The sequence below is a fragment of the Danio rerio genome, chromosome 20 (assembly GCF_052040795.2).
Source record: "Danio rerio strain M-AB ecotype USA chromosome 20, GRCz13ab, whole genome shotgun sequence".
NCBI lineage: Eukaryota > Metazoa > Chordata > Actinopteri > Cypriniformes > Danionidae > Danio > Danio rerio.
The window spans coordinates 23960739-23981276 of record NC_141040.1 but is presented as its reverse complement, the minus strand read 5'-3'; the positions used below and the strand labels follow the sequence as shown (position 1 = coordinate 23981276).

The 20538-nt window shown below is 35.6% G+C and overlaps 1 protein-coding gene across 1 annotated transcript in view; it reads left to right on the top strand.

Moving 5' to 3' along the window:
* Positions 1-4279: 4279 nt before the first annotated feature.
* ppp2r5ea (protein phosphatase 2, regulatory subunit B', epsilon isoform a) overlaps positions 4280-20538 on the top strand; it is a 38530-nt gene continuing 22271 nt past the window's right edge. The window contains 1 exon segment of the mRNA NM_194415.2: positions 4280-4728. The gene's annotated coding sequence lies outside the window, so the exon portion shown is untranslated.

Genomic DNA, 20538 nt, shown 5'->3' with positions numbered 1-20538 from the left:
TTTAACTGTCTTTGCTGAACTCATCGCTGCAATAAACGAGTGATGTGTATGATTCAGCATAGCGTGAACTTACCTGAAATAAACTGTTATCGAGCATTTCTAATTGGGTCCTCACTCCATTCAGCTCTTCTTTCGGCTGATTGCCAAAGATGTCTGCGGTTGGCATTAAAAGCAGTGTGGTGTACGGTAAAATTTAGGTTTTCTATTTTTGTCATTCGATTTTGGCATCCTACCGACAACTCATGCTTTAATTTTATTTTATAAGTTACACAAGCTGTTTTAAGCCGGTTGAACATAATATAAGTTCAATGAACTCATAAGGTTAATTTGATTCAGCTTAATTGTATTATTTTAGTTATGAATAGATTTGTGCCATCTAATATCATTTGTCCATCTAAATGCTTAGTTTGCTTTTTTTTTTTTTTTTTGTTGAGTGTCCCCTCTTATCGGTGTGAGAGTGTGTATGAGTGCTCTTGATCCAGCAAAGTTCAGAGGAACACTCATTTCTCAACTTGTCAGCTTTTCGGACAAAGGTCTACTGTCTGCATGACTTATTGATTTCTTTTAACCCAGTTTGTAAGCTATAGAAGAGCTTGCTTCTTTCCTACTGCTTATGTAATGCAATGTTGACCTCTCTAATTGTACATTACACATATGAATAGGCATTATGTACTGCAGTGTATTAACTGGTATTGTTACTGAGCAATTCCAGCATTATAGATGTGACATTTTCAGTAAAATCTCAAAACACAAATGTATAGAGAGTATGTTAACATTATATTTTAATGGCTGTTAAAATAAAAAAAAAAATCTAACCACAGAGTTGTGGGATCAGAAAAATATCAATCTGTGAACTTTTTTTATTTTAAATGAGGAAAATAAACGTGTGTTATGGATGTGACAAAGTCTGCGAGTTTACTGTATACAACCTACTTTGTAGAAATTCTGTGAATTAAACTGCACACCCCAAAAAAATAATGCTAATCAAAAAAATAAGAGTTGGCTAATAATAGAACCACAAATTCATTTTTTTTTGCATTTATGAGGGAAAAGCTTTGTTATGAATGTGACGTCACATCTCTCTGTGACAGATGTGAAATTTCCACTTGTGTGATTTTGGTAAATCAAATAAAACTGTTGAAAACATTAACGGAGACATTTTGAGTATTTTTAAAGCACTTTAAAATACTTGCTAGCACAAAGAAATGCTGAAACAGTTTTGTTATTTCAGCGAAAACTTGAATTGCTTGAATTGCTCTACTACATTGACTGCTAAATAATACAAATCTGTTGATTGGAAGAGTATTTGACATACAAATTAAAGCAGTGACAATGTGTTTAATCTAAATATTCAGATCTGTTCTACTGGTGTCCTACAATAAATTGTAAAACGAAATGTTTTTTATGACCTCAGTGATTTAAAGATACAGGGAATATTTGTAAATTGACTTCAGTGAACTGAAAAAAAAGGTGAAAAAGGCATCATGGATGTTTCACTTGTCAACTACCCAGGAGGAATGCTGAATTTTTAGTTTTTGATCAAACCGCATTCACATTTTATACTGAGAAAGAAAATTTAGAACGGCATGCACAATGTTAAGGTGCTGTAGCGCCATACAGTGGTTATAAGTGTGAAATACCTGCATGAATTTGCTCAAGCAAAAAAAAAGAAAGAAAAAAAAAAGACAAAAATGCTTTTTTTATATAAAAAGCAATTAATTCATGAAATTTAATTCAAATAAATAAAACAGACATTCACAACATGCAAATCGGACATGCAAATTTTCGTCATTACTTAAATTATCGCCTACTTTATCCTCTTGGCTTCTGCTATGTTCCTGCTGTTTCATAATGCTTTTCATTATATTGTAATTGTTACTGTCTACACATTGTTCAGTTTAAAAACAAAAGAACCAAATTTTCTTTGCAAGTAATTGTTTTTATTTTTAAATACTTAATTATAACATCACAAAGTGTTAACAACAGCCAAAAAAAGTCAAAACCCTGAAACTGTGCGATGAAATGTTGAATGCTACGTAATTCAATAATTTAGCTGCTGTACTTTTTGCTTTTTAAATGATTATTTTATGTTCCACCTTATGTTTCCTTATTGTCTTTGTATATATTTTTCTGTATTCACCATTTCACCATCAAATGTTGTATTTAAATGTTAAATTTGTATTGTTTATTTTTGCTGTTTTTGTGGTGCTTATAAGCATTAGCTTAATAATGTTAAAAATAAAAAATAATAATGTCAGCTCTTACAAAGACTGATCTTTTGCTTTTGTAAGACATAAATGTATCTTCAGGAGCCACAAGCATTAGTTTAGTTTTGGCTTTTAATTATGTTGTCGTTTTTTTCACAGTTGTGGCCTAATATGTTCACCAGATGACATTTTGTTGACATAGCCAATCATTTCTTTACCAGTATGGAAGACTGAGTTAAAATTTCAATAGTTTCAATCCAGTCATTCACGAATGGTATGTTCACTTAATTATAAAGGGCCACAGTGATGCACTAGAAAGACTAGAGTACATTGCTTTCAAACCAGAAATAATTCATTAATATTTCTTCAGCTTAGTCCCTTCATTCATCAGGGGTCACCACAGCGGAATGAACCGCCAACCTATCCAGCAAATGTTTTAAACAGCGGATGTTCAGACTCCCTGCTGCAACTAGGAAACATCCATACACACTCATTCACACACATACACTACGGCCAATTTAGCTTACCCAGTTCACATGTGGGCCCACCGCATGTTTTTGGACTTGTGGAGGAAACCGGAGCACCAGGAGGAAATCCAGAAAATACAAACTTCACACAGAAATGCCAACTGATCCAGACGGGACTTAAACCAGCAACTGTGCGAACCACTGAGCCACCGTGTCACCAGAAATAACATGGAAAAAAAAGAATATTCATCAGAAAAAAAGAAAGTGATGGAGAATGATTCGTGCTAGTATACTCTCAGAGTTAGCTTGCAGCCTGAAGTGCATCCACTGCATAAAAACACAAGCAGGAGTAATTGTTGGTTCATTCTGCTGTGGCAACCCCTGGTATATTGTGGCCTAAGCCAAAGGTAAGTGAATGACTAAGTGAGTAAGAATGATATGTTCACCTAAAAAATTCATTCAAGCAGCAAAGCCCATCTAAAAGTAATGAGTGATTAAATTATTATATTAATATATTTTAACACACACACATATATATAAATTTATATATATTTATTCTTTGAATGAACTATCTCTTTAAACTTGTCCCAGATATAAACGTCTCTGGTTTTCATTTATGCTCCAGTAGTTTTTTTGGGAAGTTCAAGAGACAAATAATCTCAGAAGTTCATTACTTTTACTACTGCCTCAAATTGTCCTGTCATTTATTCATTCATTTTCCTTCGGCTTAGTCCCTTTATTTATCAGGGGTCACCACAGCGGAATGAACCGCCAACTTATCCAGCATATGTTTTACACAGTGGATGCCCTTCCAGCTGCAACACAGTACTGGGATACACCAATACACACTCATTAAAACACATACACTACGGTCATTGTAGTTTATTCAATCCCGCATGACTTTAGACTTGAAACCGGAGCACCCGGAGGAAACCCAGCTGCGACTCGAACCAGTGACCTTCTTGCTGTGAGGCAAAAGTATTAACCACTGAGCCACAGTGTTGTCCCCTCATATTGTTCTGTTAATAAAAAGTTACTAAAAATAGTAATTGTACAATAGTAAAAGTATGTGACAACAAAAAAAAAAGTCTCTGCTAAGAAGAGTATATAAATAAGATGGAGAGGCGAAACACCATCACTGGTCAGTGTCATTCATGTTATGTAACATCATGTTCATCAAGTAAGGACTCACTGAAGAGAGGGAAATATCCCAAATCCTTTTATAAGAACAGAAAACTTTAGTGCAAACGTTAACTCAGCAGTGTTTATAAGCGTTACGTTTACTAATTATTTACCTCGTCGGAGGTAAACAGGGCGAGCGGTCCTCAACTCGGGTGACATTTCTCGCCATACGGGCATTTCTGGTCCTTGTCTTCATCCAATCTCCATCTCAGACATTTACGCTGCAACCTACCCGCATAACTTCTCGACATCACTGACGTTTGACTTTCGAGGCGTGCCCAACTAGTGTTTGATTGACAGCTCGGAAAGCCAATCCTTGGGTTCGTTGCGCAGAAAGTAGCAAATCATTAGCCTGACAGCATAACCCAGCGTTCCATCAAACTAGGTTTAGCGGTCTGTTTTGGGCCAGGAAAAAATTGGCACCGAGCATTAGCACAGCCTGCTAACGTTTACTCGTGATAACAGGTTAGCAGTTAGTCGCTATTTGCGTGAGTTTAGCAGTAAGGAGAAGGACAATCTGACTTTAGTGACCAACATCTGGGTATGTAGTCGGTCAGTAAATGTGTATGAATGTGGCTTTTGGTGCAGGCTGGGACGGCAGCTACAGGGATTAGCTGTACGGGGAGCTCCTGCTAGCAGTGCAATGCTGACATACCTTTAGGCGGCTTGCTAATTATCTCATAAACGGGGATCTTGCTGTGTCTTCGTTCGGAAAAATCGCCACCATTCATACGTGGATTGTTTTCCAAAGCCGAAGCCGAATTAAATAGCCAACAGTGAAACGTTCGAGTTAGCTGGCTAGCTGGGTCGCCTGCAAGTACAAGGTTAGCTGCTTAAAACGAGCCACCTGGACCCAAGAACCATCGAGAGAGGTAAGAAACCGGTCTGAACGCTGAATAAACGTTACTGACAAAATAGTTATTTTGGTGTTATGTTTAAGACGCGTCCGGTGGTTTAAACCGCACCGGATAGCAGATTGTTTATTACGAGAGCTGTGCACTCTGAAGACCAAACACTGAGGTCGATTCGTGTTTTTGCGCAGTTGAAGCCAGATTCGTGATCTGATCATTATCTTGTCATTCAATTTTTTGATATATTTGCTTAGTTCATGTATTTCTTCATTCAGGTGCCTGGCAGTTTTGACAAATAATCCCTCGCTGCTCACTTAGCAGTGGTGATTGCTGTGTTTTCTTCACAAATGCCGAGGTTTATTCTCAGACACCTGTGATCTGAGTCTGATCAGCCTTTGATGGGATGAGAACATCATCTCACTTTCCAAATCTGCCGTAATCTTGTTAAGATTTTCCTTTCTCAACTGTCTTGTAAGACTGTCAGACATCCAGAATATGTTCACATAGTTGATCTTTTGAACGCAAATTCAGACAGTCATTCTTGGGCTTGTCTCTGTTAAATGTTCTCGTCCATTTAGCAAGTCAACAGTCTTGTTTATTGGCCTTGCCTTTCAGGCTCTTGGGAATGCAATATACTCCACACCTGTTTTTGTTCCACAGCTGCAGTCATGCGTTTCAAGCTCTGACTATTGAGGCTTTTTCTGACAAACTGATATGAACTCTCCTGATCTCCTGGTTTTCTGTCTGGTAGTGCTTATGTTGAGGCAGGATGTGTTTTTTTTTTATCTCTCAAGGACATAAATTTCATCAGTTAGTGCAGCGCACGAGCAGAGAGCATGCAGAAATGCATAGAAACAAGTTTAGACATATTGACCAACGTGATTGACTTGTCAGAATTTTTACATGAAAAAAACTAATAATAAATTAAATAAAGCAGATTGTAGTACCTAAAACAATTGGAACACATCCTATTGTTTCTGAAAGAATATTCCACATTCATTTTAGAAATAGTGTGGGTTTCTAAAGGAAACCCAGATGTATAATAGTTGTAGTTTGAGTCATGTTTATGAGTTCAAATCAATGAGAGGAGTCAATTTTATGTTTCATGGCCCTTCCTTGTAAAGCAAATAGACTTTAGTTGTTGCCTTGCACTATGCTCTGTACATTTTAAGGCTTGTGAAGTTTGTCATGTATTAGTGAAAGTTGATTTGGTCTAAAATATATGCAGTTCCTAGTAGGATTACAGTCAGGCATATCAAGTAAAGCTAAAATTCTAAACAGTTTATGCTATGATGCTATATTTTATCTTTTATTTGAATGACAGAAAAAAACAATTAGTGCTAAACTTGTGCATTTGCATGTCTAAATTAAATCATTTCAGTTACACTGTTATGTTTTAATCTTTCTTTTACTATTTTATAACTTGCAAAACAAACATGTAGCAGCTGTTACCTTTCACTGATTCACTTTAGTAAAATTAGTGAACAATGAATAAATGTATGTATGAATATAGCCACACAAACTGAATGACCACTATTAGAAATGGTCAGTTTAGATGTTGTGATGTGTGAAACTGATAAAGAAGTGTTTATTAATTTTTTACGATATAAAAACAACGAAAACGTTGTCAATAGACAATAGAAGTCAGAAACTCATTCTTAAGTGCTGTATTAATATGTGTTGAGTCTTCACAATGGCAAATACTGTATAAACAACCCAGATCATGCAATTTCCACAACTTTTTTGTTTTGTTCCGAAAGGCATTTTGTGCACAGTTAGTATGTTGCTAAACAATTGGACATCGAAGAGCATGCTGTACTTTCATCCATCACACCCTTGCTTTATTCCTGCAAACCATGGCACTAGCCTACCCTAATTAAGGCCCATATGTCTGAAAGAAAAAAAAGGTGTAAATCATTTAAAACTGTTCACATTAATTATTTTCATTGATTATATATTTAGTTATATTGTTGACTTTAGGTTAATTTGGAATTTGAATGTCTTCAGCTTGCTGTCAAGTTGATAATCAGACTTTATAATCAGATTTTAAGTTTGGGAATATTTTAAAAAATATGACTTTGATAAATTGTGCTTTGCTCACTGTGTAAACTTAAATGACTTTTCAGAGCAACTCAATGGCTACTCTTGGTGAGACGACAGCGCAAGTGTTTGACATTACAATACTTTTTTTACACAACCCTTAAATGCCATATTTTGAGCTTTAATATGGTTACATTTTTAAATATTTTTTTTGGGCTGCATGCATGGCACTAGACTGAATCTTACTTAATTCTAGATTTGAAATAGTTGTTGGGTAAGAAATAATTTAATTCACAATTGCTGTGATAAATGTGCCGTAGTCAGTGTTGGGGATAACACATTAGAAGCAACGCGAGTAATGTAACAATATTACTTTTCTAAGTAACAAGTAACATTACTTTAAAAAAATTAAGTCATGATATTTGAGTTACTTTTTAGATTATTTAATACGCTTAAAAAAATTGTTTGCTGAATTAAAGTTAGTTTAATCATGTTGAATGAATCACACTGTGAGAAAACTTCCTGCAGGAATTGACAGAAACCAACATGGCAGAGCCTTACATTTCTGTAATGGAAGAATTCTTATTCTGAACACATGGAAGAAAAAGGGATTGTCTAGTTGGACAGTTATTTTAATAATAAGACAAAGTACAAAGATAGCAAACACATTGCAATGAACTTTTTATGAATCTATATACGGATTGTAGAGTGTCAGGAAGTTCTCAAAAGGTTACATTATTGTATTTTTTAAATGTTTTGTTAAGGTAAATGAAGGTGTAGGTTATGCTCAGGTAGGTATGAAAAAGTAGCTCAAAAGTACTGTAATGCATTGCTTTACGTAGAAAGTTACTAAGTAACACAACTAGTTACTTTTTAGGGAGTAACACAATATTTTGATGCATTACTTTCAGAAATAACTTTCCCCAACACTTTCCAAAGTGTATTTTTTTAATATGATAAATTGTTCTCTCACAAATAATGGGTATGTGGCTTGGGTAAGTTAAAAAATTCCCCAAAGTTATTTATATGCTCATTTATTACCCCCAAAAATACCTCTACAATGACAGCTCAGTTTTGACCATATTTGGGACAGTCATGATTATTGATTTGCTCTGCTCTAATGCACTGCAGCTCATTAAGTTTATGCTCACACACACACACACACACACACACACACACACACACACACACACACACACACACACACACACAAGAGTGATGCATTTTATTTGTCAAGAAATATTATAACAATAGACCTAGTTATGTAATTTAAACTGAAGTGGTGTAGATGTTTATTTTAGCTAGATGGATGGAGCGAGATATCTAATATAAGCCACAAGAGTTGAGTCTGAGTTGTGTTGTGGTGAAATATAGGTTAAATAGGCTTTATGCATTGAGAAATGTATTTTTGAAAAAGCCTGCCTGGGCTCTACCAATGTACTTATAAGCTTGCTGCATTTAAGATCTGGCTTGTTCATTATCAATGATCTACATGATCTTATTGAGACACAATACAAAGATGGTCTGACACTGGACAAGAAGCATTGCATCTAATTTAGGGCTGCAACTACCGATTATTTTAATAATCAATTAATCTGTCAATTATTTTTTGATTAATCGATGAATCGGATAAAAAAAAACAAGAAAAGCATTCATTTCCAAACTTTTATTCAAAAAAGCTCATCATATAATAATAATAATCTAAGTTTTGTCCTGTTTTCAATCCACTATTCTACGCCATTTTGTAGTATAAATAGTGTAAGTAATGCGTTCACACTGAAAACTCTAAAAATAATAAGTGCACTTCATCAGGGAAACGGTTGAATTTTCGCTTAGTAAAAAAAAAATAGTGTTCCATTTTGGATGACACTATCTGCATATACTATGCTGTTGAGTGTGTAAGTGCATAAGTACATAGTGCATGAGTGCATAATGTATAGTGTGCCATTTCAGATGCAGCTGATGTCTTGTTTTCGGGGGGAAAAAACGGCTCAAAATTAAGTGATTGTTTGCTTAAAACAAGCTAAATTATTTGCCAATGGGCTAAGAAAAAAATCTAAATGAGATAGAATCGGAAAGTTTTAAGCATCATTTAATTTTATCATGCCATTTCTCTTGTCTGTTCTTGATTTAAGTTTCTTTAGATTTTTGAACTGGCAACGAGACAAAATGACTAAGAAAGAAAAGTTTCAATGTGTCTTCAGTCTTGCAATGCAAAGTAACTACCACTGCTTTACTACTGTTATTGACCCTTTTACTGGTGAGTTTACAAGATTCTATCTGGCCCCGAGACACACCACAGCCACAACAGCGATGTATGACAGATGTATCCCTTTCATTTTGTTTTAATTCAACATGTTCACATGCTTTCTCATCATTGGTAATATTTAGGAGGGCTAATAATTCCGACTTCAACTGCATATATACAGTTATTTTCCACTTTTCAAAGGAAAGAGAAACAAATACAATAGAATAAAAATATGAAACAAACTGCTTTAAGCATCTTCACTGTAAGAAAAACACTTTAGCCACAAAAGTCCTTCAGTCAGGAGCAGCGAGAGATTTTCTCTTTTTGTTGTTTGATTAATGATAAAAACAGGCGGCAGCAGGAATATTGCACTGTCATTTTAATGGTTTCTCTTTCACGTGTCTTAATTCTTAACTCGTTTGTTCATTACACAAATGAGGGTTAATATAAATAAACACTAAAGACCGCCTTTTGACACCTATTTGACCATTAAAGTGCTTATGTTAAGATGACTTTAGATGTGTGCGCTCTGCTCGTCTCAGTGTGCGAATGAGACCGAATGCTGACCGCATGCATGCATGCTTCTGACTGTGTGTGCGCGGTCTTTCGCACTTTTAAGAGCAAAAAATCTGTACAACTGGAAAGGGGACGGTATATGATGCAATAATCGTTTATCTTGATTAATGGTTTCATAATCGTTAGAAGCCAAAATCAAAATCAGATATTCGATTAATTGCACAGCCCTACTGCTTTGTCTTTTTGTTGAAAACACAGTTTAGATCATTTTAGGGTAAGTGGCAGTCTACCACTGAATGTGTCAGGAATACCAAAAAATAAAACCAACTTATCCCCGCTGTCTTTCTCTGGCTCAGTGCCAGACAACGTGCCAAATCTCAATTTGAAATTTTCAGTTGCCGTTCTAAGGGTAAACAAGTTAACGCTAACTTCTCAAGCTGGATAACGAACAAACATCAGCACCATGGACTTTACAGTATTCACTTTAAAACGGAACAAAAGCCCACGCACGCGACATGACGAATCGATTATGAAATTCCTTGCCAACATTTTTAGTAATCAATTTTTATCGATTTAATCGATTCGTTGTTGCAGCCCTAATCCAATTCCAATTACAATACTTTCAATGGAATATTTTCACTCGAGAAATCACAATAAGAGCTGAGTGAAATGAGACTATGCATAAGCGTGGATTGAGCTTTTTATATTCAACAGCTTACATGTGCTAGTTGCCTCGTTACAAACATGTGGTATAATACATATGTTACTAACATAATATGAATTTAAACAGACCTGATGACTCTTCAGTGTGGCTCTGAATATTTTTTTAAATCTGTATATCCTGCGTTTTGCATCCTGTGAACAGATGGCTGGCTGAGAACGGCTCCTTAAAGACCATCCATTGCTTACCAGACCCAAAGTGCCACGTCTTAAAATTATAAACCTTGTTTATTATGTACACACACTGGCACTGTCATTTATTGTCTTTTTTTGTCTGATCCAGCTGAATACATTTCTAGAGTGAACTATTTATTACATTACAAAATGCCACCAGCAGTTTGTAACGCAAGCATGCTTCATTTTGCATTAATTTAGCATTAGTTTTTGTAGTGAATTAACCCCCTGTAAAATACTGAATGCTCTTAATGGCAAACTTTTCCATGTGTTGTAAGGTAGTGTAACATTTTAGTGCTGCTTTGACACTTTAAGAAAGAATACATTACTTTGAACAACAAAATAAAAAATAAAAATCTGTATTTTCCCAGGGTGTTTTATGGGAGATTGTAACAGTGTCAAGGTGTCCATTTGTTAGCCGAAGCTTAGCTGAATTTGGGTCATGCTGTACAAGAATGATCCCACACTCTTAAGTAAATGTATAACTAAGAAGTTACAGTCCAAGATATAGATTGACTCTTTTAAACAGCCAAGTAAAAGTCATGAGTTTCCAGTTGACATTTGTTTGCTCGTCATGGCGTGAGAAGTTCAATAGTTCAGTCAATGAATTCAAAAGAAGTTGATCTTGCATTTAAAGTAATTAAACATGATCACCGTCCCTCACCTTATATGCATAGGCCTTGTGTAGGAAACCTTGAATGTCTTAAACAACTTGAGATCTTGAGCGTTGATTTATAATACTGTTAGATGAATAAAAAATAAATCCTTGGCCGTTGTTAAGTGTGCGGTGCTTTGTTTTTCAGCACTTTAAATCCTAGCCTCGTACTCTCTGGCCGTTTAGGGCCATATTACAGCCATCATAATGTAAGCAAATCCTCAGAAAGGAAAAGCAGTCGGCTGTTCTTCAAAGTTCACTTTTACATAAGGGTACCATGCTCTTAAGCTCATGTCTGTTTTGGTAAGATGTCCATGTGGTCCGTCAATTGAATACAAACCATGATGGTATCTAAGGTTGTGTAGTGTTTAGATGCATCTTGCTCAAATGTCAAAGACATTATGACTTTATTTATTATCCTTTTAGATTTGCTGACCTTTTATGTTGCAGTTTGCATTGACAGCAGGGATAACTGTTGAATGTAATTTACTTGTCTTAAAATGACTTGTGTGTATTGTAAAACAAGAACGTTGCTGTAGGGCTGGCAGAAACGCTTCCCTACATGGCGTGGCTTTGCCTCCAAAGTCCTTTTAGTTTATGACTGGTGTTATGACATTTATAAGCCTGATAGCTGACAGTTACACTTTCAGTTAGTTGTGAAATTTAGAAGCAGAGAGTGTTTATTGGGTATGACATCTTGCTTAAATCTATGGCATTGCCCTTCTTTTAATGGCAGTGGCATTAGTCATTCTTTTTTATTGTGTTTTTGATAAAAACACATTTAGTCATTCTTAAAACAACTTCTTGACAACATTGTATCACATGAGTATTGACTTACACTTGTGTTTTAAAATAGACATTTGTCATTATAATAATCTGCTTGCCAATTTCTCTGTCAGTAAACTCACAAAAAATCTACTGTAAAGGCTAAATTTGGAGATTCAACAAAGGTAGTGTAAGAAAGTTATGAGATATTAGGCCATTGCAGAGTAGTTGTTCATAGGGAGGCAACGATAAACCGGTTTCGATATTTACCGCGCTTTAATTCGTGACGGTCAATTAATCGTAAAGGTGTCTTAACACTGTTTCTGCACGGAACAAAACTGCTGCAGCGAAACAAAGTTATGTCAACTGTGTACTCATTTTAATTTCCGCGATTTCTACTTAGACTAATAATCACGCACACTGGATTAACTGTGACTGTGGCTATTTAAGGCTAGTTAGTTATTTCCAATGGAGGGACGCGCATGCAACGCAACACGCTCGCGCTTTCCAGGCGTACATAGTTCAGATGACAGGGAGCTTTTGTGACCGTGGGTAATGCAAACGCCTGAAGTTTGAGGAAGACTCAACGAAAAGTACACAGGTTTGTTAACCCACCTAAAGTTACAAATAATGGGGCAGATGAAAGCGATCGTGGTGAATGTTGATCCGCAAGCTGAGAGCGTCTTTTCAGAGATAGTGCTGAAAGACTCGGAGTGGATCAGCTGTTTAATAGCCTGAATCCCGATACGTTGCATTCACTGCACGTCCAGCGCAAATGGTCACTAAACGTAAAATCTAGCACTGTACATCATTGCCAAAGAAGCTGCCTTTACGAAGTTTAAACTGAAACTGCGGTTCATGACAAGGAACGGTATTGCGCCAGTGGTCATTGCGAGAATCCTGCTCTGCGCTGCTCATAAATTAGGTCGGCTGACTCGTCTGCTTTTTTCCATCAATACAGAAAAATGAAAATCGGCACATAGCGAGACTAAGCAAAATGACACAAACCGAAACCAAAACTTTTAAAGAGGGATAGAAGTGAGGCTTTTCTTCCTTTTTTTTCTGTCTGTTCTTTCTTTTATTTGTCTATTCAGTTACTGATGAGTGCTTCGCAGCTTTAAGCATTGGATTAAATGATTTATTCTAAACTAACATTTGTTTTATAACAGAAATATTATTTGTTTACTAAATTGACATGCGTATAAAACAATAGTGCAAAATGCATATTTATTGCAATGCTTAATTTTTGTTTGATGCTGATTTATTTTTCCTTTTTATACTTTTTATAGCAGATATTTTGCATTCAAGCACATTCAAGGCGGCATGATAATGAGAAATGTAATTCATTGTTTGTATTATTGTCATTTTCATCATCAATTAATATTCTAAAATTATTAAACATTCATTTTAAATTTATAGCGCAATTAAGAAGTCATCACAGCATTAATTACATGGTTGTTTGGTTTTTGTTAGTGCCGATTGATGTTGTTTTCTGATACATTAAATCCGTTAATATACAATTTGCAGTGGTGATCATTCATTTTTGGCGGATGCTCCCAATTTTTTATGGCGCTCCTAAATATTTGAAGTTGGGAGCACCGATGCTACCAAATAAAAAAGATAATTTCAAGCCCTACTTTTGACAAATACTGTTTTTTATTTATTCTATTTATATTAATTTATTTATTGTTCTGTCATTTATTTTCAGTGTAAAATTATTACTTGTGTTTTAATGTAAAAAAAGAAATCACTTGCTTTGGAGCACAACGAGAGAAATGGGCTTCTGTTTGTTTTTAATATTATTTTGTGCTGTATTTATTGGTTACTGAGCAGCGATAAATAACACTAAAATAAAAAGGCTTTTCATGTGATTTTTGTAAACTAGTAGTTTTTTTTTTTTTAAATCAATGAATAGTTAATTATCGTGAAACTGATTTTTTTTTTTTTTTTTTACTGATTTTAGACTATAATCGTACAACCTAAATCCATAATTGTTGCATCCCTAGTTGTTATTCTTCTTTACTTTCACCATCTTTTAATTGAGTGTAGCACCTTCCTTGTTAGCAGATAAGATGTTTTTAATCTGTATGTTTGCTGATCATTTTTGGAGGATTCGAGTGATAATGATGTGATTTTCGTCATAATGAGAGCACTTTGATATGCACTAACCATAACCGTGAGGACTCTAGGTTAGCCAACACCCTGTGCAGGAATCCAGAAGAAAGGCTCTAGATCATTAACTATGGGCCCATGAAGGTTCAGGTCAGTAATAAAGTTATATGCTGTATAAAGTATCTTATATGAGTTTGCAAAAAAGAGAGTCTCTCTTAGTGCAATATATAAGCTGCCTGTTCATGCTAGGACTGTTGAAAGTGAATAACAGAGCGGACACGTTGGGTTTCTTTGAATAATTTATGTTATAGTGGTTGGTAATGCTAATCTCATTAATGGGAATTCATTTTTATGTGTTTTTTTTAATGATTTTATTAATTGTCATTTTTAATTAGGTTTCCCCATCTTTAATTGTTTATTTATAATGGGTAAGCTGGATCTAAAATTGATGTGGCCCAAATGTGGGACACAGGGCAGAAGAGAAGGTCACATCCATAGACCCCCTGTAGATTATCTCAGGAGAGCACAGTATCTGTGCCTGCTGTGAAAATAATCAGCTGTCTGTTACTCTCATCTGGCTCCTGTCAGAAGAGTATCAGGATGTTAACATTTTTAATAAAAGCCATGTTGTGCAGCTAGAACTGGTTCATAGGACTGAATGATTTAAATAAAAATGTAATTGTGATATTTTTGACTAATGATCCAATTGCAAATGTTTTTTTTTTATATTATTAAACAAAGACTAGCACTCCCACAATATTATTTCATTGTGTAATGAATAACCATAATAATAAATAAATACTTGCTATAAATTTATCTTGCTATAATAAATATTTTACACTTGGCCACACAAAATGAAAACAGTCATATTTACTCTTAGAGGTGTGAACTAATACTGGTCTCACGGTTTGGTTTAGGTTACCGTGCTATCGATTTGGTCAAATCACAGTGCATTGATGATGCTTTCCATAAACAATTTGATATTTTACTTGGCAACATAATAATTCTCGTATTAAGATGTATAATTTATGAATATATTAATATATTATTTGTGATTAGGGATGTCCTGGTCAGGTTTTTTTGCCCTTGAGGTGGAGTTATTTGATTTTGATTATCTACCGAAACCCAATCCGATACATAAAGAATAAAGAAGATAAAAGAAACAGATCCAGGATGTTCCTTTTTTTTAATTTAATTCACTTTATTTTAACATTCAACAGCTTTAACAGAGCACGCCTGTGAGGTAGCTTAAACAATCACGTAATAAATAACAAAATCTTCACTTTTTAGACTTTAGTGCAACAGTAAATATAAAGAAAATCTAATATAACACAAATAGCACCTCTACTTAAAATACCCGGCAGGCAATCCCAAGTTTACATATCTCACAGTTTGCTATGGCAATGTTGTCATCATGAACTTTACAATACCTCCAGACCAGACACACTAGCGCTTACCACTCCAAGCTGCTTCCGCGTTCTACTTTGCAGGCATCTAACCAATACTGCACCAAAGTGATGTCATGCTGCATGAGTTACTGTTTCTGTGTGAAGTCAAGAAAGAGGTCTAACTCTGTGCCACCGCGAAACTATAGATGTGTTCAAATATAATGAGAATATGTATATGAATGCATATGTACACATGAGTACTGATCACGAGGTAACGTCCGTTCACGTGATCGGATCAGGACATTGTTGAAAATTGTAATAGAATTATGTCTTTTTAATCCAAGCAGTCAGATATATGTACTGTACCTTTAATTTGACCTGCTCCAAGAAAACACTTTTTCTGTGTATAGAACAAAAATAAAGTGCATAGAACAGCACGAGCATATACAGCAAATAAACAAATGTAAATATTATCCCGCTTTTGAGTCCTTAAACGCCTATGATTGATCACACGTTCAACAAAAAAGGCTGTGATTGGCTCTAATGGGCAGTGCGGCTCTGGTGCTGCTTCACGAACAGTGATATGGACACTGATGTTAAATGGTAGGGGTGTCGAAATTACTTGTTTCTTTGGTGCAATGCAGACAAGGACAGTTCGGTATCTGTTCAGTAATAGATGATAACCGGTTATTACGTACTGATGTAATTTATCTTATATACGCTATGTCGCAATAGCCTATTGTGGTGAGGGAGTCGAGCGTGAGTAATTAAAACACTCCCAACAACTTAAAAATGCAGAAACTGCACACAATTCACTGCTTGTGAGTTTGCTGGACAGTCTTTCACTGCCACTGAACAGCAGAAGCCCCTTTTTCACTTCGATTGAGAAAATGAAACTAAACTCCATTTCTCTCTCCTACTGTGGCCCTCTGACCTGTTGGCATGACTTTTCCTATCCTCTCGACTGTTACAGCGATGCTTCTGGATACATAATTGTAACCGAACCGTGAGACCAGTGTGGGTTCATAACTATATTAAATGGCCATGGGAATCAGCTAATCCATTATAGACAGCGACGCGGTGGAGAAAACTCTCTCTGCAGACACGCTCATGTCTGGATCCACAGCGTTATTGTTGTAAGAGCTGAAAGAGGAGATGAAACCTCACGAACATGCCAGCAGGTCAAAGCGGTCACAAAGAATTAGAGAGAGTTCAGCTTTCATTTTCTCCATAGTTGGGTTCTGATGTACTTCCCTGTCAGTGAAAGACTGTCCAGCAAACTCACAAGTAGTGAATTGTGCACTGTTATCTGCTTTTTAAGTAGTTGGGGTGTATTAATTACTTGCCGTCTCCAACTCTTGCCATAGCTAGCTACCGCCATATAACCCATATGTGATAAATGACGTCAGTCGGTTATGATTAATACTAAACCGATACCAAATTGTACATGTTTGGGTTGCGGTGCAAAGAAACAATTACTTTTAACACCTGTATTTACTTTTCTAGTTAAAAATTTTGTTTAATTAGCTTAGTTTTTAGCAGTTTACCTAATTCATTTTAAATATTTTAAAATTAATTACCTTAAATAATTAAAATTAATCAGGTTGAAAATGTGTGCAAAACTTCCTAATGCTAAAGTTAAATATGAATAACAAAAAGTGGCTTCCTTTACAGCCTCAAGATGTGATTTTTTTGCTCTTTGCTTTTCAAAGCAGTCCAAATGAAAAGCGAACATTGTTTGATAGAAATTTCATTACCCTGGATATGCAAATTGGCTTTTTTATGCTACAGATGAAATTTGTAATAAATAATGCTTTCTCTTCAGACTGCTTTACTTTTGTGTGTCCCCAGTGTAACTGCAAATCAACTTTAGAGTTTAAAAATCTTCTTTAATGATATCATAATATTAGTGCAGATTAAATGAATTAGTCAGCCTTATAATTCATGGTTAATATGAACGACTTGCTTTATACACCAGTGTTTCTCAGCATTCTGAGTGGTTTGCGGAGGGTTGTTGTGATGCATGTCTTTGACTTTGAAAGACGTGTAAAAGTTGTTGATGCTTCTTTCAGACACTGTTCATGTGCATTAGAAGAAAATTCATTATTTTAAATGGCATTTCTGATGTGATGCGTGATATTTTGTTTCAATGGGAGACCTTCAAAAAGCAGTAAAACACAAATGGATTGTGCTGTTTTTTGTTACAGTGGAGAGGCTGATTTCAAGATGCGCTCGTCCACAAAGTACTGCCACTTTTATGAGCACAGGGCTTCATGGCTGGTGCTAGGCCTGAACGATATGGGGGAAAACCTGATATTGCAAGGGTTTTCTTGTTCTGTGATTTTTTTTTTATTTATTTTTTTATTTTTATTTTTTTTTTATTATAATTTTTTTATTTATTAAATATTGCGATATGAATACAGTGTCATAATATAGTTCAAATAGCACTATTTGACATTTTTCTGGGGTGTCTAACTGTATTCAGGTACAAAATGAAGAGTTTTTCCTTAAAACAAGCTAAATTATCTGTCAGTGGACTAAGTGAAATGATCTTGATTTGAAATGAAATGTAGATATTTGGCCTAGAAACAAGACCAAAATTAGAGTTACAGGTTTTTGCATAAATCGTATAAATACAACTCTGTAGCTCCTGTTCAACTATAACTCAGACTCCACATTGTGTATCTTTATGATGTGATTATTGCGGATGTGTACATTGCGATATTGATGCTAAAGATGATATATTGTGCAGCCCGAGCAGGTGCTGTTCAAAATAAACCAAATATTTTAGACACGTTGGCTTTAAGAAAATGTAAAGTTACTACATTTCTGATACTGGAATTAGAAATGATATTAATACCTCAAAAAATCTGACATCAATGTTGAGCACTTGAACCCATAAACCATTTAATCTATTTAAAAAAAAAACACCTGTTGCCTTATATCGCTTAACGCAATCTGGAATTCAATTCTTTGCTGCTCAGAAAGTAAACACAAGTTGTTGTGCTGTGTTGCCACAGGTAGCCACTATTTGAAGCAATGAAGGAGAAATGAAAATGTGCTAGCAGTATGTCTGCTGTTTGGCATTATTTCAGACTGGATCAACCAGCCAGAAAAACGATGACATGCTTATATGCACAAAAGTAACTTAATAAATCATTTAAACTGGTGTCACCCTGCTGAACACGATGGTTTCTCTAAGGCTAGCACACAGGAGGATGAGCTGTGGCTGAATCAACAAAGTTTCATTTATAAAAAGAGAAATTTTTTAGAAGACATCCAATAAAGCATAACAGAAAAAATAATAACTGTTATTGTTTTGGGAGACCAGGGTAAGTAAAGTGAGGTGATTGAGATATAATATATATTTGTGTGTATGTTGTGGATATATGTAGATGTGTATATATAATAATGGGTCACCGCTTGATAACCATGGGATAATGTGAGTGCACTGCTCTACACTATGATCTTTTTGACTTGGAAAAACAAATCTAAACTCTCAAGTTTAATTTTAAATGTTTTTTTATACATTTGATTAAACTTTTTACCTTCATTATCTGTTACAAAGTTTTATTATTGTCAGATGTATGAAAGTTGGTATAATTTCTGGCCGGTTTGTTTACAAGATATGCATTTGAGAATGATTACATACTTCTAGAGTGCTTGCTCTGTTAGTTTGGTTCATTTGAAAACATCTGAATGTTGCTGTCTGAACCTTGGTGTACTCCAAACAAGCAGACCTCAGAAAAGATGTCTCTGTCTGCTTTTAAACAAGCACTGTTGCACAATTGTGAACACAACACAGACCAAAGACATAAACCTAAAACAGTACATGATATCACAAAATGTGACCCTGAAAAAAAGGTTTTCTTGTCGCAGTGTTGCCCATCCCAGCTTAGAGGCATCAAAACAGATCTTTATTTGTGTTTTTGATGGATTCCCAATGCTTTGACTCCTCTTTACACTTTATTTTTCTTTACACAATTATACATCATCTGATAAAAAGGGCCATCACATGATACACAGATAAGAGTGTTCAGTTTAACACACTGCATTATTCACCCACTATGCTCATATAATGAATCATCAGCTTTTAAAAACATTGTTTCAATACAGCAATTCTTGTTTTATAGAATGAAGTTTTGTTAATAGCTCCTCTTTTTATTCAGTGTTACACTCCACTCCTCCGTTTTCTAGAGGAGATATGTCCTACATTGCTGGGCACGTGTACAGTGTGAAGTCCCCACCTCCTCCTGCCACTCCTCCACTTCCTGTTCTGCCTGGGAGGAGTGCTAAAGCCTGATCACTTCCTGTCCCATCCAGCCCACGGTAATCCCAGTGCATGGCAGTCCTGTGGGTGTATGTTTTGAGCCCTTCCTTACGTAAGGCCGAGAAGCTTCAGGGACACCGATCCCACTGCTCAGCTTAAGTACAATTTAGCCTGTGATGCCCCACTGTTGTTTACTAGCAGACCAAAACAACTACAAGTTAAGGGTTCAAGTGGGTGGTAAGATATTTTAATTCACAAAAGACTTGGAATTTAAAAGGTGTCCTTAAAATGCTTCTCCTTAGGCTGCTCAATTGCTTTTGTTTTTTAGATTCATTTTTTGGCTGTTCTTTAAAGCCAAGAGTCTGATTTGTAGGCATGAGATATTTAAGACTCTTAAAGGCATATATTATAAACGCTGTTCTTAAAACTGCTTGTTGAAATGCAGTAACTAATGAAGTGGGCACAAATCCTGATGCTTTCTGTCTATTAGGCCTAAGTTTATCTTTAAGTCTGTGTGAACTGGAAATTGCTGCAGACTTTTTATCCATCTGACACTGAGGGCTCTGTTTTGACGGTCCATGCACAAAACGCAGGGCGCAAACGCTTTCAGGGCATGTCAGAACGCGTTTTTGCTAATTTAAAGACGGGAAAACCTGCTTTGCGCCATGGCGCATGGTCTAAAAGGGTTGAGTTTATTTTCTTAATGACTTATAGGTGTGTTTTAAGAATAAACCATCTAGAGTCTCATCTCCCATTCCCTTTAAGAGCCAGGTGCATCGCGCCAAGAGCGCATTCGCTATTTACAGGACGTAAAGTAAGTCTTAGTGGAAAAACTGAGTATTTCACTAGCAAACCGTTAACAGTTTTTTAACAGAAAACTGTTAAACAGAGCATCTACTGCGTGAGAATGAGAGATAATGGAACTACTTTCACATTCGCTCTT